Source organism: Sorghum bicolor, chromosome 5 (assembly GCF_000003195.3).
Source record: "Sorghum bicolor cultivar BTx623 chromosome 5, Sorghum_bicolor_NCBIv3, whole genome shotgun sequence".
NCBI classification, from domain to species: domain Eukaryota; kingdom Viridiplantae; phylum Streptophyta; class Magnoliopsida; order Poales; family Poaceae; genus Sorghum; species Sorghum bicolor.
This window is the reverse complement of record NC_012874.2, coordinates 39,637,500-39,659,704: the sequence shown is the minus strand read 5'-3', so window position 1 is coordinate 39,659,704 and position 22,205 is coordinate 39,637,500.

Here is a 22,205-nt window from a genome sequence, read left to right as displayed (position 1 = left end):
TAACATTGAGCAGGTAAAGAACATAACTACTAGAGGAGGCAATGCCACCAAAGATACCCCATACCCAAAAGAGAAACAAAGAACATCAGTGTTGATATTTGGTAATGCAATAAGGAAATGATTCGCAAGCGCACGGATATCGGTGAGCATTTCGCCCCGGAGGTTATCCAGAGTATCGTATTTATATTTTTACCACGGGGAGAAAGGGTGCATCTGACTAACCAAATCTATTGCTACTATCCCTTTAGGCTACAAAGAATGTTTCTCGATGTGAGCGATGTATAGATAAGACTGCAACCGTAGTTTCGTTCTAACCTTGGTAAGGATGATCTACTATTCTATTGGGGAATCTTACGGAATCTAGAAACCACAAAGGATGTTTGACCCGCACCTATAAACCTACCCGTCCTGCTAACGAGATGTGGGCTGCAAAGGTAACTCGGAAATGTCACGTTCCTCGCTACTACCACGGTCCAGCTAGTCAGGGGATATCTATGAGTACCCGAGCCCAAACACCATGTTTACGCTAGCAATGATTACTCTAAACTCAACCGGAAGAGATTAATGTAAACTCATAAATCAAAGAACAATAAAACAAGAACTTACTAGAATTAGAAGTCAAATTACTGAAGAATCCTAGGAGCAAGCCTCAGGTTAGGAGACTTGATCCCGCAGGTACAACCTCGGAGTAGACATCGACAGGTGGGGCTTCCTCTGATCTACACCTCCACTCTATCTCTCTCAATCTAGTAGAAACTAGAAGATCTAATTCTACTCACAACTCTAGGAGAGGTATTCCTTCGAGGGCTCCTCTCAACTCTAGGATGAACTTGTTCTCCTCCAGGGGCCAGGGGGTCTGGTTTTATAGTCTCCTCAAGTGAACGTGAGCCGTTGGATCAATCCGACATTGATTGGATGGTTATCCTTGATCCTTTAGGTTGGTGGAGCTTGGTCCTCGGAAAGAGTTCTGATTGGAGTCCAGGTCAGGGTAGGCGCCCAAGGGGGGAGGGCGGGCGCCCTGCCCCCGGGCCCGTTCGCCTTCCCGTTCGTTCCCATGGCTTCTGGAGTCTTTTAGATGACAAAATTGCGTGGCACATTAATATCTCTAAGTCAACCCAACGTGTGGGCCTTTCTTCTGTATTTCCTGATAACCCCCTGTAGAAATAGACAAACAACAAAACTCGTAGAATTCTGTCAAATAAAACCCTAAGTCTAGGTGTTGGTTGCATTTAGATCCTTTTCTTTATTTATTTGATGATTATATTTGGTACTTAAGAACCGTCAACAACTCCCCCAAGCTTACCTCTTGCTCGTGCCTGAGCAAGGATGGACTCAAGAGTTTCTGCAGTGGTTTCATGCCTTAAAAGATCTCATCTCTCAGTTAGAGTAAACTGTTAAGACTTAAAACTTACTCATTTTAAATTTCACCATGGGGCTTGTAACCGTCACTTGTGTCTTGAGTAGTTAAAAGATAGAACGGTCTAATCAAGTGCCTTGTCTCTTATTCTTGATCAGCTATAGCTCTGGAGTTTTTACAGATTTTCAAATAAAACTCAGAGATTTCTTGTATGACTCTCTCAAATCTCTCTTTTGTGGTATTTCTGGATCCTTACCAAGGAAGTAATGGTATATGCCTTCTCTCAAAGTATGTGGTATTTTTGGTATAAGGCATAGTGATATTGCCTTCACCCTACTATAATAAGATTTTGATATCTGGAGCTCATAGGTGGGAGACAGATAATACATACTTACAAGACATTTATTGCGTAGTCAAACCATGGATCCAGAGGAACAAGTCAATAGGTCAAATCAAGATGTGCATGTGTGGCGAGTGAATGGTGTATGGTGATGATGGTGAAAGTCTAATTCTAATTTTGCTCTTTTTAGGGGATACATACCTTTCTTGCACTTTAAAGCTTTTTGAGGAGAATGAGATGCTCTATATTTTCTTTTTCTTTCCTCTCAGGTGGGTGTCTTGTACCCCTAATTCTACTGTCGGACACTTGTCCATTTTTACCTCTCGTCTCACTTTTTATTTTCTTCGAGGTTCCGGGCACTTGCCCCTTTTTATTTCCTCATATTATCTTTTTTTAGAGCACTCTTCTCCATAAATAATATAGCAAGTGGTAGTAACCAAGATAACTCGAGAATTTATTTGACAGGGAAAAATAGAAATAGGAGAATGTTTTTGGCTATTCTCTCCTGGATAGGAGTAGAATAATTTTAAGTGAATCTGGAGATGGAAATGAGTGGATGTATGTGGATGCGTACTTCCGGAGTAGAAGTAGCATGTGTGAGTGAACGTGCAAGCGAATCTTGATTTTAACGGCATGACAAGCTCCTAAGGGTCTACACAGCTTGACCACACTCAATGCTCATTAGCAGTAAAAAGTAAATGTGTGGCTCAAAGTATAGCAAGCATGTATATATATGGCAGTGGTAGGAATTTAAACTCTCATAATATAGGAACTCATCATGTGTTATTTTAAAGATTTTCAAAGATAAAATTCTCCAGAATTCTAGCATCTCTAGGAACAGATAAACAGCAGCTCAACCTTCCCATATCATATCCGTTAACGACTTAGACTTTAGATCAAGTACTCTTCCCACAAGTTTAGGTTTAGAGCAGATTAAAATTATAACAGTTATGCCTAAACTTGAGAGAGATTTCAATTTTAAGAACTAGTCATGGCAGAGCAACTATTCATCATTTCCATGTGAGAGTTTATCATGAGGGTTCATAGCAAACTTTATTTATTTATTTATTTAGCAAACTAAGCAAAGATATATATAAAAGCACAAAATCTTTATTTGGGTTTTCATGATTATGCATCTTTTTATTATTTGAGTAAAGTATAAACGCGAGTAGAAACACTTAGCTAGATAAATGGGGGTGCTCTCCCCCAAGCTAGATTTTGACGTAATTTCTTCTGATGTAGCTAGGAGGTGACGGAGGTATATTTGAATGTCAGCAGTACCCTGACAGCGATTAGGATGTCCTCCGTCTGCTAGTCTTCTTTGATCCTTGAATTATGTGGAGCTCAAACAAAGCTTTGTGGAACTGATTAGGTGTTAGCCTTTATCATGTTGAGCCTCCTCAATAAATGTTACTCTCTTTGGTAGGATCACAATCTTATTTTTATATTTTCATTTTTGTAGGACATGAATATATTTATTTTATTTTTACGCCACCACAGTGAAAGTACTTATGGGTTTTATGCCATGAGCATACTCACATGGGGCTTATTATTTTTAACATTTTTATTTTCTTTTCAAGATGATATGAACCTGATTAACTAAGCAAACTATTTTAAATAGTTGAAAGGAAAAAGGATAACTACCAAGTTTACCTCAGGGCAAGGCGTTCGGTGTTTTTAAGTCCTCCGAACAGGACTCTCCGTTTTCTTAGTCGTCCTGGGATTCGCTGGATGGCGTAGTCGGTGGTTTCGGCGGCTATAACTATCTTCTCTTTCCACACCTGACTCGGTGCTACAGTCTCCTCAGGACGGTTCTGTTCAAGCTGTATGTCTTCAGACCTTACCACTTTTCCTTCGTAGTCTACCCATCCGTCCTTGATGATTTGCCTCCTCTGGTTTCGGTTGCGTCGCCTTCTTCAGAGGGAAGTGCATGTGGACTTCTCCGGTTCCAATATAGATGATGGCTTTGATAGTGTTGAGGAACGGTCATACAAGGATGGTGGGTGGATCATACTCGTCTTCTCCCATGTCAATGACCTGAAAATCATCTGGAGCTGAATATATATTGGTTGTAGGGGCATGGTTCCATGCAGGAGCTGATAAGTGACTGCGGCAATTATGTTGTCGTCAGATCCGATGTCGTAGAGTGTCTTCTGAATAGAGTATCCATTGATTGTGCACTCGATGCTTGGAACACCAGGGTCATCCGTCTGCATCCTTTAGGTGCATCATTTGATTTGGTGTGGACCTTGACGTCTGCACCTCTCGATACGGAGTCACCCATGTTCTTTGTTTGATCAGCAGTTCGAAGTGCGGTGTTGGTAATATACTGCTCAGTGTGTTTGTGCTCGTAGATCCAGGTCCTTCACTTGCTGGAGTCTGGGAGTTGTAAAACTCCTCCATGTTTTGCTTGAAGTGTACCTGTTCATAGAGACAAGGCAGAGATCAAGTGCATGGGCCCTGTTGGTGGAAAACACCAACAGAACCAAAAGTGTATTTGTTCTTCTCTAACCTTAAGCATAGTGAGCAAGACAAAGTTGATGGATCATGAGTGTAGCATTTGTCAGATCAGATGGCTCAACCTAATGGAAAGATAATCTATCTATATTTATGTTTTGTTTATATCTTCCAAAGATTGAATGTGCAACATTTTAGCTTATATGATTAGGAGTGTGGGATCATGGAGCTAGTACTAGGAACAAAGATTAAAGTATTAAACATGCTGAATGAGTTGGGTTGGTTAATTTGCAGTTACAAATCATACATGTTTGTCTCTTTTATTCATGTGTATGCCAGAACCAAGGAGAAGCTTATAAAAGTGTTAGTCAAGGACCTTAAGATGTTACCTTACTTGAAGAGTGATGGTATAGTAGCACCTTGTGGAAGCTCTCCTTTCTTAGCGGTTGTGTATCTTATTTATGTACTTTGTCTCCTTCCTGGATCGTCTCTCTATGATGAATGAGCTATGTCCTTCTTGTGCAAATTGTTGAACTTCATGTGTCTCCTTTATCTCCAATGTGAGTTTGTATCTCAGGACTTCCCAGGTTGATATTGAAAGTTCTCCTGCAAGGGTTAGTCTGACAAAATATACGAATGCCTACTCAAGCAGTTTTTAGTTCAGTAACCAAACTAGACTCCATGTCTAATCAGATTACGGAAGGCTATTTAACCTAAGCACCACGCTTAATTTAAAAGCCAATAGAAGTATGTACAGTGCTTTCAAACTAACACTTACTAGCATAAACATAGGTAACATGATGGCTTTTATAGAGATCTACTTAAATGGAGATGAAGTAGTGCGATTAGTATTTAACAAATTGAGCATGTCTCAAAGGTACGGACAACCAACATAGCAACATGGCAAATGATGTTTTTATGTAAAGTACTCCCCCAAGCTTGAATTTTGCAAAATTCAAGATTGGATGAATTTAATTTAATGTTGCATGATGATTGTTTGGGCATACCTTGCGCTTGTCATTCTTCGGATCTTATTGCTCCAATCCTAGAATGGTTAGTGACAAGAATACCCAAAGGAATATTTCTACAATTATCTTTATATGCTCCATACACAAGGCAATGTTGCAAATAATTAGAAGTTCATGTTACGATATGATCAGTGCTTGTTTTAGGACACTAAGCTTTGTGGCAGAACCCCCTAAGTGTTTGGGCCCACCGACACCTGTCATTGTCCTAAGGACCTCTGACGGCGATGCCGGGGATCCTCCCACTTTAGAAGTCCGATGAGCATCGCTGGACGCTCATTCCACTGCTACCTGTGGCGTGCCAAGCCGGCTCGTCCTGACCACTGGTGATGGTCAATTAACGAGAAATTCTTCTTCTCGCCCTTACAGGATAGCAAGTGGCCACCTTAACACCAGGATCATTCGTTGCGAAGACATTGTAGTACCACAATAATATTTCAGAGTAAAACAGCGGAAGTATTACATAACTTATTTTACAAAAGGAGTTCTTCCCAATAGCAGAGTGTTATTACAAACAGGTCTAGTGGAGCAACTTAAACTTTAGTACATCGATTACAAATTTACAGACCCTGCCCATGGGTCGCGCTTACTCTTCTTCGTCGTCAACCTTGACGACGGTCACACAACAGGGTCCGAAACAAGTCGGCTCCTGAGCTTCACCTGCAACAGGGGTATTGAAACCCTAAGTACGGGAGTACTCAACAAGACTTACCCGGCGGAGAAGAGGAGAACTTAGGAATGCAGGCTTAGGGTAGAAAAGGAGTGGCTGAGCAAGGAGCCAAAGTGTTTTGCCAACAAGCTTACTAATAGTGCATCCTTACTTTCAAGTTTTACCCGCGAATTCCTCTCCCGCAGAGGCCGAGGAGTTCGAGGACAGTCTATCTAGTTGCTTCTCACAGACAAGTCTGCAAGTTCCTAGTCCTTAATCAAGGTATTATCTATCCAACGGCCATAGCTTCATGTCACTCTGAGTCCGGGAATTGGGATCCGAACTTCATGAGACATTTTCCCCTTTCTCATTTTATCATTTAGTTGCATATTTAACTACGATGAGGGGCAGTGGATTGAGTCTCCCAATGGGGGAGCAACGACGATTCGAACCGCTTAGCAATCCAGCTGGAGTTCCTAACCACCCGACATATGTAGAACCAAAACTTGCATATGTCAACCCGAATCAAGCTCTCCCCAAAGTTGACCAGGTTCGCGGCACCCGAGAGCACAGTACTCCACCATCCTACAGCCGATCTAGATGTTTTCCGGTCATCCCAGATCCGTAAGGTGGGTACACACTACTCTCGCCATCTTTCCACTCCCAGTGCGCGAGTAGCTGTTCGCGTTGAGGGATCACAAGACCGGGCTTGCCGAGGGCAAGTGGCTAGTACTATAAATTCTCAACCCAGCGGGCCATCAACGGACCGGTCCTTAACCGACACAGTTGGAGACACTACTTTAAGACTCCATTCTTAAAGCAAGTCCACCGACCGGTCTCAAATTGAAACATCATTGATCATAGTGTATCCCACAACAACCCTTCAAACTTTCTTGTTTGAAAACCTATCTAGTAGCAGGGCTAAGCATCACTACGCAATTTTAAAACAAAACGGGTGCCAAGGACAAGATAACAAATATCAAGGTAGTAAATGCAGCAAGTAGGTTAACCCAATTCTTATCTACCTAATGCAGCATTTCAATTCATAAGTGATAAAAGATTTAAAACATTCAAGGAGGGGTTAATGCATCCGGGACTTGCCTTGGTTGCAGGGCAGAGAGGGTCCCTCGGAGACTTCCCAAGTCCCGGATCCTACTTCTTCGAACGGAGCACCGACCTCGGGGTTCGGTTCAACGGGGGCTCCTTCGGTCACGTGCACTATACGCAAAATGATGAATGCTTATGATATGCGCATGACAAATATGCAAAAAGGGACCAAGTTAAATACAACTGGCCGCCTCGGTGCAACACAGATTAAGCAATAATTAAACTTGTTTAACATCTTAGTGTCTTTACCCAAGAGGTTGCATTAGTACTTTTCTTAATTCATAATTATCCTAAATTAACTAATTATTCATTCTTTTATCTTAGTTAATTCCTAATTAAATATTAATGACAGCAATTAAGTATTAATGCCAAACAATAATTAAATGCCAAAGGTCATTAGGGTTAATGAACTCAGGTCATCATATAATCCCAAAATCACTCAACCCTAATTATGAGGATTTAACTAATCACTATCTAATTATCTTGGAATTATTATTTAATTACTAAATAAGGGTTTATTAATATTTTATACAAACTTTATCCAACTGCCACCAAATTTTGTGTGAAGTCTGGAAATAATATTCAGAGACTCCCCACAACGTTTGGTGATTTTTGGACATACAAATAAATTGTTAAAATTCCTAGAAGTTTTATTTACTAATTAAAAGAGGCGATTTTTATGGACAGGCAAACCATCAGAGAAATAAATTCTAACATTTCTCCTATGCTCTATATATTCTCTGGAATCTACACAAAAAGTTTCACTATTTTTGGATCACTACACAATTTAATACACAATTTCAAACTTATAGCAAAAACTGCACAAAAAGGAAAAAGAAAAAGACACTACGCAGTGGCCTGGAAATTGGCCCGCAGGCCGGCCCACGCGGGCTCGGCCCAGACGCGCGCTGCGCGCGCTGCCCCTCCCCTCACGCGGACACTGACGAGCGGGTCCCGCTCGTCAGGCCCGCCCCTTCCTGCTCCTCTCAGCGGGGCGCTGACAGGGATGCCCCACCTGTCAGCGCCGTCTTCTTCACGCGCGGCGGCACGACCATGACTCCGGCCGTCGCTGATGAGGTTTGGGCCCGCGCCAGCGTGCGCATCAACCTCGCGTTATCCTTGCGACTCCGTAGCTACCACCCGCGGACGCTCTACCTCCCTCTTCCTACCTCGGACGCGTGAAAGGAGGGCGGCCGCCATGGCCGGCCATGGACCGGTCACTGGAGCTCGGTAGAGCGCAAGCAAAGGGAGCAGGGAGGTTCAGGGAAGGCTAAGGGGCACGGTGCTCACGTTACCACGGCGGAAGAAGTGGTACAAACGCTCGGCGACGGTGGCCGTGCGGTCGGGCGGGTGCTCTGGCTCCGGCGAGCTCGTTCCGGCGAACCTGTTCGCGTCCAAATCGAAAGAGCGAGCGCATGAGTTGAAGAGGCAGAAAAGGATCCGGAAACAATCGCGAGCGAGGCGTGCCACTCACGGGAACAGCACGGCCACGGAGGGGGTCTCACGGCGGCACTTTCGGTCGGAGTTGGAGAAGAGAGAGGAGCTCTGGCGTTTGGGGGGGTTAGAAAGGGAGCTCGTGGGTGCACCGGGTTCGCAAGGAGGTAGCGGATGCTATGGACTGGTCAATTTGGTTTGAAGGGAGTCGAGCACGGCGAATTTGAGGGCGAAGCTTGTCGGGTTTCCTCGGCGCTGGTCGGAGAGAGCGCACGGTGCCGCCCATGCGGGTGCTTAAGGCAAGAGAGAAACAGGCTCGGGGCGTCCACGTAGCCTAGTGACACAGGCAAGCAGGCAGCTGCGTGCTCACACGGGCGCTCGCGGCGCTGCGCGCGCGGCGGCCGCGTTGGACAGGGGGCCGGTGATCCTCATCGGATCACTGTAGCAACCCCTATCCACCCTCTTTCGTCCCCTTGTGAAATCCGGCCAAATTTTGAAATGAAACCAAGTTTTCACCAAAATAAAAGTTGTGCAAAATTTTATGAGCTACAAAATATATTTAGGTGTCCCAAACTGATTCTGAGTGGAAACTAGTGATTTTGCCAAAACAGTTTGCAAATCAAAACTTAATTTGGGAAGATTCAAAATTTTGAATTAGAACAGATCAGAATTTCCAAAATTACTTTTGTTTTTCCTAAACAACTTGAAAAACTTCCAACATGAAAGTTGTCCAACTTTTTGAGCTCTACAACTTTCATGTTGACGACTTTTCAAAATTCCAAATGGATTTTGAATTAGAGGTTCAAATTGGAAAAGGGGACACTTTCTGGAAATCTGTAATTTCAAAATTACTTTGAATTTTGCATTGAAACTTCAAAAACTCAAAACACCAAAGTTGTACATCTTGCCAAGATCTACAACTTTGCTTTTGAGCACATCCTCTAATTTTGCTTGGTTTTTGAATTGCACAAAAAGGGGCAATTCTAGGGTCCAGAAATCAGGGTTTTCCCCCCCTAGTCCTTCGGAAAACTTTCACCCTAGGGTTTTAGCAACCAACACGAGCATCAACACACAATTCAAACACACTTAAGATTCCTAAGCACAACCAACTAAATTAAACTCATTTTAAGTTAATGCATCAAGGTGTGCTTAACAACTATGCTGTGCAATGCTGATGATGCCATGATCCAAATTTTAGTAACCGTAACATCGGGGATGTTACAGCCCTTCCCCCTTAAAGAAATCTCGTCCCCGAGATTTAAAGCCTTAGGGTACATAATGGAAAAGGAAATTTGTCAAAACCCTTTTATCTTCAACTTTCTCATAAAACAAGAAGTTGGGGAAAAAAATTACTCAATTATAAACATACATGTACACAAAGTACATGACTTTGGCTACTCTTTTCCTTCACTAGAGTACACTCCCTATTTATCACATGTTGTCCTAAAGAGAAGCGTGGAATTCAGGAAAATTCTCCAGCAGATAGTCTTCAGATTCCCAGGTGGCTTCCTCTTCAGAGTGTTGGCTCCACTGTATCTTGTACCACTTGGTAGTCGTTCTTCGAGTAACTCTCTTCCTTTGATCCAGTACTCGGATGGGATACTCCGAATAAGTTAGATCTGGTTCAAGTTCTACATCTTCAATATCTTGAACTTGGTCTGGTACCCAAAGACACTTCTTCAGTTGAGACACATGGAACACATTATGTATCCCAGATAGTCGTTCGGGCAGTTTAAGGCGGTAAGCTACCTGTCCACATCGGTCAAGGATTGGAAAGGGACCAATGTAACGGGGCGCTAATTTGCCTTTAACACCAAAACGATTTACTCGTTTCATTGGGGATACTTTCAAATACACATGATCACCTTTGGCGAATCTTAACGGTCGACGTCTTTCATCGGCATAACTCTTCTGTCGGGACTGAGCAACCTTCAAGTTATTTTGGATTTGTCTCAGTTTGTTCTCAGTCTCTTTCACCAAGTCAACCCCGAAGAACCATCTTTCTCCGGGTTCCGACCAGTGTAACTGATGCGTCACGTTGTCCCGATCTTCACGACGTAGGAAGAACACCGATAACTAGCTGAAGAACAGCCGGATAACTTGCTGCCAGCAGCGATAACTAGTGCAACCTGGCAAATAAAACTCGAAGCCAACCACCGTCTTTAACCGGCAACCTGAATCGAGGATTCGCCCAACCACACTCTCAAGGAACCAACCAACACAGCCTACAATCAATCAAGGAATACCTTGAAGGGAGTAGGAGCACCAATTGGGAGCGGATGAAGCCGCCGCCTATGTAATCCCGCGAGGAAATCACAAGAGCAAAGGGGTAGAGATCACTCTCTGGATTTGTTAGCACGCAGCTGAACAAAGGGGTTCTGTATTTCAATTATCAAACTCTGAGATTACAATGAGTCTTAGGGGGTATTTATACTAGCAACAGCCCTGCTAGATAGGTATGAAAACGAAATAGAGTTTCTGAGGGAAGACAATGTGAAAGGTCCCCTCGAAATGGATTCCCGAAGTGGCTTCGCGTGACTGTTGGCCTCCAGAGCAGTTTCCAATAAACTGACCGTAACTTTTTATTGGGAAGTCCAAATGATGAACCGTTTCTTGGGTGTGAAACTAGACTCAAAGGGATTTCCAGCAATGTATGCTAACCAGCACGAAACTTTGTAGATTGGTACAGTTTTACTTGGCAAGTTGTACCAACATTCTGTCACGACAGACTGTTGGCCTTCTGAGCAGTCTGTACTAATTCTGGTCTGCAGGCAATATGGAGTATCCAAACTGGTCGCCACTAGATTCATTGGAAAGTAGACTCGTCAATCTTTCCAACAAATGCTCATGGACCTTCATAGCTTTTGTGAGCAAAAAGTTATGAAGATTCTTTGCACTGGTCCGTTTTTGACTTCTTCTGGAACTTGCACTGGTCCGTTCTTCATGGTCCGATTCTTCCTTCTCTTCTTCTATATACCTGAGTACAATCAAGGTACAACACTTAGGTAGTATATAATTATCATTAATGTTAAAATGAATCTCACAAAGTAGCGCGTGGACCTCTTGTTGTAGCTTCTTTGCACGACTACGTGTAATCGGTCCATCGATGACTTGAGCTGGTGTCGGTGTAGGTGAAACTTGAGTGGGTGTAGCTTGACTTGGAGCTTGTGACATCTTGCTTGGTGGCGTGGTCATATCATCCTCCCCCCCTTGAAAAGGAGTCGTCCTCGACTCTAAAGTGTCTTCACTTGTGAATGGTGAGAGATCAGCAACATTGAAGGAGTTGCTCACGCCATAACTTGCAGGAAGATAAATCTTGTATGCATTGTCATTGATCTTCTCAAGAACACGAAATGGACCATCTCCTCGTGGCAGCAATTTTGATTTGCGCTGCTGAGGAAAGCGATCCTTGCGCAAGTGTATCCACACCAAGTCCCCGGGTTCAAATAACACCTTCTTCCTATGTTTGATCATACTTGCAGCCTTGCGTCCTGCCTTGAGTTCAATTGCTTCCTTGGTCTTCTCGTGTATCTTCTTGATGTATGCAGCACGCTTGGAGGCTTCCATATTGGTTCTTTCCTGCAATGGAAGGGGCAACAAATCTATCGAAGCAATAGGTTTGAACCCATATACAATTTCAAAAGGACACATATTAGTGGTAGAGTGTACTGCCCTGTTATATGCAAACTCCACATGTGGCAAACATTCCTCCCAAACCTTCAGGTTCTTTTTCATCATAGTTCGCAGCAACATTGACAATGTGCGATTCACCACTTCAGTTTGTCCATCGGTTTGAGGGTGACAAGTGGTGGAGAACAAAAGATTGGTTCCGAGCTTTGCCCATAATGTTTTCCAAAAATAGCTCACAAACTTGACATCACGATCAGATACAATGGTTCTAGGCATTCCATGCAGCCGCACAATTTCCCTGAAGAACAAATTAGCAATATGTAAAGCATCATCGCTCTTGTTACAAGGAATAAAATGAGCCATCTTTGAAAATCTATCAACCACAACAAAAATTGAATCTTTTCCTTTCTGAGTTCTAGGCAACCCCAAGACAAAATCCATGCTTATGTCTTCCCAAGGAGTTTTAGGAGTAGGTAAAGGAGTATATAAACCATGAGGGTTCAGTGTAGACTTAGCTTTGTGACAGGTAACGCATCGCTCCACAAATCTGATGACATCTCTTCTCATCTTGGGCCAAAAAAATGATCTTCTAGCAGCTCATAGGTTTTTCTTTGTCCAAAATGGCCTGTCAATCCTCCCCCATGAGACTCATTTGTTGGAGTTGGCCAATCCTTGATGGCTTTCACCTTGCTTTCATCCACTTCTATGCCCTTTCCTGATACAACAAAGCCAAGAAACACAACATGGTCTGTGCAAAAACTGCACTTCTCAAGATTAGCAAATAATTTCTCCTTTCTAAGCTCTTCCAAGACTTGCCGAATATGATTCACATGTTCCTCAAAAGACTTGCTGTAAATTAAGATATCATCGAAGTAGACAACAACAAATTTTCCAATGAAAGCTCTCAAGACATGGTTCATTAATCTCATGAAAGTACTAGGAGCATTAGTCAAACCAAAAGGCATAACTAACCATTCATACAGCCCAAATTTTGTTTTAAATGCAGTTTTCCATTCATCCCCTGTTTTTATTCTTATCGGATGGTATCCACTTCTCAAATCAATTTTAGTGAATATGTTGGAACCACTTAATTCATCAAGCATGTCATCTAAACGTGGGATAGGATGGCGATAGCGAACAGTGATGTTATTTATAGCTCTACAATCAACACACATTCTCCAAGAACCATCTTTCTTAGGTACTAAAATTACAGGAACAGCACAAGGACTTAAACTTTCACGAACAAAACCTTTATCAAGAAGTTCTTGCACTTGCCTTTGTATCTCCTTTGTTTCTTCTGGATTGGTTCGGTATGGTGGTCGATTAGGTAGTGCAGCCCCTGGAATGAGATCAATTTGATGCTCAATCCCACGAATTGGAGGTAGTTCCGCCGGTGTTTCTTCTGGAAAAACATCTCCATAGTCCTGCAAAAGATGAGACACAACACTAGGAAGAGAGGTCATGTCGTTAGCTGAAATTAAAATGTCTTTGTATACAAGTACAAAGAGCACTTGTTCGGGGTTGTTCCTCACTTCTCGCATTTCAGATTTTGTGGCTAGCATGACTAAATTCTCTCCCTCTCCTTTCTTTTTCTCCCTCAAATTTGGCTTGTGGCACTCACTCACCGAATTGTGGATGACACTCAATTTCTTTTGCTCTCCTTCCTCTCTACTCACTGGAACAATTTCAGATTTCTTTTGTAAATGTTCAGCCATGATTTGTTGGGGTGTCATAGGCTTGAGAACAAACTTCTTCCCCGTTAGATTGATAGTAAACTGATTTGTTCTCCCACAATGTTGGCTATATCGATCATATTGCCATGGCCTTCCAAGCAGCAAGTGACACACCGACATGGGCGCCACATCACACTCTACTGTGTCAACATATTCACCAATCTTGAATGGAATGTTTACTTTATATCCAATCTTGATATCTCCCGAATCATTCAGCCACTGTACATGATATGGATGAGGGTGTCGTAGCAGCTTCAGGCCAAGTTTATCAGCCATCTCACGACTAGCAAGATTATGGCAGCTCCCTCCATCAATAATCACCTTCACCACCTTATTATGTACCTTTGCTCTGGTTTGAAATAAATTATGTCGCTGCCCATTTTCAGCTTCTTTCATCTGAACACTCAAGATTTGAGTCACCACAAGAGCAGCACCATGCTCAAATTCAGAGCCAGTACGTTCCTCATCTTCATGGGCTTCACCAACATGTTCTTCCTCAGCTTCCTCTTCACTAGCTGATTCAAATTCTCCACTATCATTCACAATGACCACACGATTATTTGGACACTCTCTTGATACATGTCCACGGCCTCCACACTTGAAGCACTGAATTCCACTACTCTTGGAAGTGGAACCCACTGAAGTAGTATTTGATGCTGCTGGTTTTGAACTTGCGACAGCAGTGTTCTTTCCACTAAAAGTACCCTGAAAATTAGATCGTGAGCCTCCACTTGAGCCTTTCACCAGGGATGGTTCAGCAGAAAACTTGGTGATTGATCTGCTTCCTCCAGAGATGTTCCTCATACCAAAGGACAAGGACTTGCAGCTCTTAGCTTCTTGCTGCAATTGACGTTCAGCTTTGCTTGATGTACCAAATCAATAAGATATCGGTATGGCTGAAACTCAACAATGCGCTGAATATTGCGATGCAGCCCAGCCATAAAACGTGCAATAGTTTGCTCTTCATCTTCGTACACATTGGCTCTAATCATAGATTTCTCCATCTCCTTATAATACTCTTCAACAGAGAGACTTCCTTGCTTCAAATTCTACAATTTATCAAAAAGATCACGCCGATAGTGCTTCGGTACAAAATGACTTCTCATTTCTCTCTTCATTTCATCCCAAGTTGTAATAGGATGTCTTCCATCTTCTTCACGATCACTGAGGAGCTGCTCCCACCATATTAGAGCATATCCTTCAAACTCCAGAGATGCCATTGCCAGCTTCTTCTCTTCTGAATAATTATGCAAGCGAAAGATTTTATCCACTTTCAGCTCCCAAGTGAAATAAGCTTCAGGATCAGACCCACCATCAAACTTTGGCATGGTAAACTTCAGTTTTCCTAGCCTCTCCTCATGATTGCCTCTTCTACGATATCGGCGACCATATCGATATTGAGAATGATCATCATCATCCTCTTTTTCAGATTCTTCATTATCATGATTTCTTCGACCTTGACCTCTTCCCCTACCTCGGTTCCTCCTTCCTTGTTCCCTTGAGCTTCTACTAGCAGCACTTCTATCACTCATATCTCCATCTTCACCATGGTTGCTTGCTCCATCATGAGGTTGGCGACACCTTCTGATTTCAGTCATAAGGTTCTGAAGATCTTGTGTCAACCTATCTTGCTTTTCTTCTATGCTTTGTCGGAGTTCATTAAATTGTGCCAAAGTGACACAATCCTCTATTCCATCACCCATCTTCCTGTAAGGTTAGCTGAATACAAATAATTTGTATTTGTGGAATATGAAAATTTGGTGGCCCTCACAACTCACCTCTCTAACCACCAAGGCTCTTATGAATTTCTCTGCTGCAGATTACAAGGAAAACAAATGTGTGGTGGCAACTGAAAGTGATGGTGAGGCGAATACAAGAACAGAGAGTACCGATTACGATGGTTTTTTTTATGTGGAGCTTGGTGGGGAGTAACACACAAGGAATGCAATCTGAATTCTAGTTGTTGTAAAGTTAAGTAACGATCCAAACTAGAAGTTCTCTGCCTAGTGCTGATCAAAAGATTCGAAGTGTATAAATGGATCACACACACGCAAAGAAACTTCAGAATTGATGCAAACAAGGAGTATGATTGGGATGCAAGTGTTGCAATCAGACCCAACCAAAGTTTTGCACCAAACAAAGATAGCAAACTGGTTGTAGAACTTGATATGAAACTTTCAGCACTTGTGCACATAAACCAACTAATCTTTCAGACTTTCTCTCTGAACCTTTCTCAACTTTTTTTTTCACTTCACTTTTTTTTGCACTTTCTTTTCTTCTTTTTTTTTTGACACACTTTTTTTTATATATAGAACTAAAAACAGGGATCAGATTATGATACTTGCACAACTAAAGACAGAAATAAAACAACAACCAGTAGCTAGATAGGATCAAAGTTAACACAAAGGATGATATATGCTATAGAGATTTTTTTTTTGTGGGGATTTTTAGATATAAAAGAGGCACAAAGAACACGCGAAGGATAAATGATCAGCAACTAAAACAAAGACTCTAATGGACTGCAACTTAACCGAACTCACTAAAATAATAGATTGAAACAAAGGTCTAAGCAATATATTTTTCTGGCTTTTTGGTGCATAGGACGAAGCAAAATATATATGTAGCTAGGGATAAAATTCCTACCGTGGTAACGAAAGCTTTGATACCAGATGATGCGTCACGTTGTCCCGATCTTCACGACGTAGGAACAACACCGATAACTAGCTGAAGAACAGCCGGATAACTTGCTGCAAGCAGCGATAACTAGTGCAACCTGGCAAATAAAACTCGAAGCCAACCACCGTCTTTAACCGGCAACCTGAATCGAGGATTCGCCCAACCACACTCTCAGGAACCAACCAACACAGCCTACAATCAATCAAGGAATACCTTGAAGGGAGTAGGAGCACCAATTGGGAGCGGATGAAGCCGCCGCCTATGTAATCCCGCGAGGAAATCACAAGAGCAAAGGGGTAGAGATCACTCTCTGGATTTGTTAGCACGCAGCTGAACAAAGGGGTTCTGTATTTCAATTATCAAAGTCTGAGATTACAATGAGTCTTAGGGGGTATTTATACTAGCAACAGCCCTGCTAGATAGGTATGAAAACGAAATAGAGTTTCTGAGGGAAGACAATGTGAAAGGTCCCCTCGAAATGGATTCCCGAAGTGGCTTCACGTGACTGTTGGCCTCCAGAGCAGTTTCCAATAAACTGACCATAACTTTTTATTGGGAAGTCCAAATGATGAACCATTTCTTGGGTGTGAAACTAGACTCAAAGGGCTTTCCAGCAATGTATGCCAACCAGCATGAAACCTTGTAGATTGGTACAGTTTTACTTGGCAAGTTGTACCAACATTCTGTCACGACAGACTGTTGACCTTCTGAGCAGTCTGTACTAATTCTGGTCTGCAGGCAATATGGAGTATCCAAACTGGTCGCCACTAGATTCATTGGAAAGTAGGCTCATCAAGCCTTCCAACAAATGCTCATGGACCTTCATAGCTTTTCTGAGCAAAAAGTTATGAAGATTCTTTGCACTGGTCCGTTTTTGACTTCTTCTGGAACTTGCACTGGTCCGTTTTTCATGGTCCGATTCTTCCTTCTCTTCTTCTATATACCTGAGTACAATCAAGGTACAACACTTAGGTAGTATATAATTATCATTAATGTTAAAATAAATCTCACAAAGTAGCGCGTGGACCTCTTGTTGTAGCTTCTTTGCACGACTACGTGTAATCGGTCCATCGATGACTTGAGCTGGTGTCGGTGTAGGTGAAACTTGAGTGGTGTAGCTTGACTTGGAGCTTGTGACATCTTGCTTGGTGGCGTGGTCATATCAGTAACGGAGTTCGACATCGACGGCCATATAGTGCCTCAAAGGGAGCCATCTTGATACTCTCTTGATAGCTATTGTTGTAAGAAAATTCTGCTAGAGGCAAACAGTCATCCCACTTATCTGGAAAATTTAGGGCACAAGATCTTAATAGATCTTCTAGAGTTTGATTCACCCTTTCAGTTTGCCCACCTGTTTGAGGGTGGTAGGCTGTGCTGTATAAAAGTTTAGTACCCAAGGATTTATGTAAGCATTTTCAGAACTGGGAGACAAATTGTGTGCCTCTATCTGACACTATCGTTTTTGGCACCCCATGCAGACTTAGTATACGATCCAAATAGATCTGAGCATAGGTGGAAGTATGATATGATTTCTTTACAGGTAAAAAGTGTGCTGTTTTGGTGAGACGATCTACAATGACCCAAATTGAGTCAGAGCCTTTGGCTATCTTGGGCAATCCTACTATGAAATCCATACTTATGTCATCCCATTTCCATGCTGGAATAGGCAAAGGTTGCAACTCCCCAGCGGACTTGAGATGAATAGCGTTGAATTTTCGGCAGGTGTCACATTGGGCCACATAGCGAGCTATCTCTATCTTCATTTTCGTCCACCGAAACCTTTGTTTTAGGTCCTGATACATCTTATTGCTTCCCGAATGAATAGAATACCTCGTGGTATGAGCTTCATCTAGGATTTGTTGACGTAGCTCAGGTACCTTTGTAACCACTAACCGGTTCTTGAACCAAATTACTCCTGCATCATCCACCTTAAAGTCTGTGGGTGCTTTATTAGAAATTTTCTCTTTAAGATGTTTCATGCCTTTGTCTTCCTTTTGTGCCTCTATGATTTGAGCTTCGAGATTGAAGTCAATCTTTAGATTGGCAAGGCTTCTTTGGGAAATCATTTCTATCCCCAAGTTCTCTAGCTCTTGGCACAAAGTTATATCTCTAGGCGTCACTGTTAAGCAATTACAGTGAGCCTTACGACTGAGGGCATCAGCTACTACATTTGCTTTGTCGGGGTGATAATGCACCTCAAGGTCGTAATCTTTGATCAATTCTAGCCACCTGCGCTGGCGCATATTCAATTCAGCTTGAGTGAAGATATATTTCAAGCTCTTGTGATCCGTGTATAAATGACATGTATTCCCTAACAGATAGTGGCGCCAGATCTTTAATGCATGTACTACGGCGGCTAGTTCAAGATCATGGGTCGGGTAATTCTCTTCATGTGGTTTAAGCTGTCTGGAAGCATATGCAATTACGCGACCCTCCTGCATTAGCACACAGCCTATCCCAATCCCTGATGCGTCACAATACACATCAAAGGGTTTTTCAATATCTGGCTGGGCTAAGACAGGTGCAGTTGTCAATAACCTTTTCAGAGTCTGAAAGGCTTGCTCACATTGGGGTGACCAAACAAATTTTGTTTGATTTTTGAGCAAGGTCGTGATTGGTTTGGCGACTCTTGAAAAGTCCGAGATAAAGCGACGGTAATATCCCGCCATACCCAGAAAACTACGGACCTCATGTACCGTAGTCGGGGGTTTCCAATTCAACACATCTTCTACCTTGCCTGGGTCTACAGCGACTCCCTTCGCTGATAATACATGGCCCAGGAAATGGACTTTGTTCAGCCAGAACTCACATTTGCTGAACTTGGCATATAGCTGATGCTCCCTGAGACGGGTCAGCACGATTCTCAAGTGTTCAGCATGTTCTTTCTTAGTCTTGGAGTAGATCAAGATGTCATCAATAAAGACAACAACAAATTTGTCTAGTTCGGGTTGTAAAAGTTGTCTTGGGCACATCTTCCGGCCTAATTTTAATTTGGTGGTACCCTGATCTCAAATCAATTTTTGAGAATACTTTGGCCCCGGCTAGCTGGTCAAATAATAAGTCAATACGGGGCAATGGGTACTTGTTCTTAATCGTCACCTCATTTAGGGGACGATAGTCGACACACAGCCTTAATGTTTGATCTTTCTTTTTCACAAACAAGGCTGGGCAACCCCATGGAGAAGAACTGGGCTGAATAAAACCTTTCTGCAACAGCCCTTGTAGTTGGGTTTTTAATTCGGCCAGCTCTTTCGGTGCCATCCTATAGGCCCTTCGAGATATTGGGGCTATCCCTGGTTTCAATTCTATACTGAACTGGACGTCCCGGTCCGGAGGCAGACCTGGTAGGTCTTCAGGAAATACATCCGGAAACTCCCGAACTACCGGGATATCTTTGACTTCAGACACATTAGTGGCATGAACTTGCCCAATCGCCCGTTTGGGAGTAACTAATTGAATTAGCAGATAGGAATTCTCTTTAGGCAATGGGATTTTAATGGTTCGATGTAAAGTGTCTAGCACAACCCCTCGTTGTGCCATCCAGTTCATGCCTAGTATGACATCAATCTCCTGGTCTTTAAGAACAATCATGCTAGTGGGAAAACTATGCCCACCAAATTCGATGGGTATCTGGTGAACCATCTCTTTAGAACTTAGCCGTCCCCCTGGCGACTGTATATAAAAATGATCTTGTGTTTCCCCAATGGGTATGCCATGCTTTAACACAAAGGTGCGATTGATGAATGTATGAGATGCACCAGAATCGAAAAGCATTAAAGCAGGATGTTTCGCGACAGGAAACGTACCCATCATTACTGGTTCACCCTCCGGAATCGTCTCCACTTCTGTATGGAAGACTTGTACCACTTTCTTCGCTGGTTTCCCCCTTTGCACGTTTTGTCCCTTCTGAGCCCCAGTCCTGAACTGACTCGGCTGGGGTTGGCCCATAAGTGGCCTTTGGAAGGTAGGGTTGGTTTGGCGGGGAAAAGGGCACTCTTTAGAAAAATGCCCAGGCTTACCACAATTGAAACAAGGGTAATTGTGGCTGGGCGGAGCAGTGGGGCGAACACCTGGGGCGTTTGGCTGGCGTGGTGCAATAGTGATGGCAGTAGGTCGAGGGTATACCTGCTGCCCTGGTCTATATTGTAGTGGGGAAAAAGGACCACGATAAGGTGACGGTGCTTGAAAACGTCCGTGGCCCTGCGGATGATAAATGATTCTCTGGCGCATTGGACCGCGACCAGAGGAGGAAGAAGCAGCCTTCTTCTTAGCTTCTTTGTGCTTTCTATTCTTTTCTTCAGAGGCGATGGCAATATTTACCGCCTCGTAGAAGGTAGCATTTTGGCAGGTGGTCATCATGGTCTGAAGTTTGGTATTTAGACCACGCATGAAGCAGGCTTTCTTCTTTCTGTCCATGTTTACATGGTCTGTGGCATATTGAGAGAGATGATTAAATTTTGCCACATACTCCATGACACTTTTATCGCCTTGCTGCAAGGCGAGAAATTCTTCGGCCTTCATGGCCATGAGCCCTTCAGGGATGTAATGGGCGCGGAACGCGTCCTTAAACTCGGTCCAGGTAACCTGGTGTCCGGGAGCTTGGATAGCTAAGAAGTTCTCCCACTAGGCACCTGCAGCTCCCCGAAGCTGCTGAGCTGCGAACAGGGGCTTTTGAGTTTTTGAACACTGAATCAAACTAAACTTGTGCTCCATGGTTCGGAGCCAGTCATCCGCTTCTAGCGGCTCATCAGCCTTAGTGAAAACTGGGGGCCTTGTCTCGGTAAAGTCCACGTACCGAGCTTCTCCGTCCCCATTGTGCGGTGCCCTGAAGTTTGGGGCAGGGATGTGGTTGACGTTGTGCTAACTCGCGCAGCAAGCGAGCGTTATTGGTAGTGGCACTCAAAACAACAGCAATGGCATCAGCCAAAGAAGGTGGAGCAGGTGGAGGGTTGGGGATATCATCCCCTCCCTGAGATGTTCCAGCTCCATCAGATCCTCGCGTGCGCATCGGCATCTGCTACAAGAGTCATAAGTATTTGTTACCACATGGAATTCATAACTTAGAACATATCTTACAAACTTCCATTTATTTATTAAACATCAGTTCGACACACCAGGAACAAACAAGTACAACTTCTCAAACTGGAAGAAAACTTTATATTACAAACCCGACCCCACTACGGTAAGCTAGGATTCCTACAACGACTTTGCCCGCGGCTTCACCGAACTAGTCGGTGTGGCCAGAGCTGTAGCCCGGGTCGTCATTGCCGTCATCCTGATTACCCCCCGGGTTGTTGTCATCGGGGTCGGACTCCTCTTCATCACTGAGGCCTTGATCGGGTTCCCCATCGTTCGCCAACTCTCCATCCGTATCCATCTCTCCTTCGCCTGGAGGGGGATGGAGCTGATGATATAGATCAAATGTAATATCACGATATTGCATTGCTAAGTCATTGATGGTATCTAAATGATGTGCCAGCTCCAGCTTCTCCAACTGGAGCTGGTCCTCTCGCTGCCACGTGACATCCCGCTGCACAGTGACCGTGGCCGCCATCTTCACGTACAGATCTTTAAGGTACCTGGCCTTGCCCAACTTCGCATTCATCCTAGTCAGCTCGTGGCTGTGTGTGCTCCTGGCCTCTTCTTCTCGGGCAATAGCGGCATTCCTCTCCTCCACCATACGAGACAACATGGCCTCACAGTTCTTAGTAGTTTGTTTTTCTTTGGCTAGTTGAGCTTTAAGTTCGCCGAACTCCATGACGTTGTACATCCTTTCTCTCATCACTTCGGTCAACTC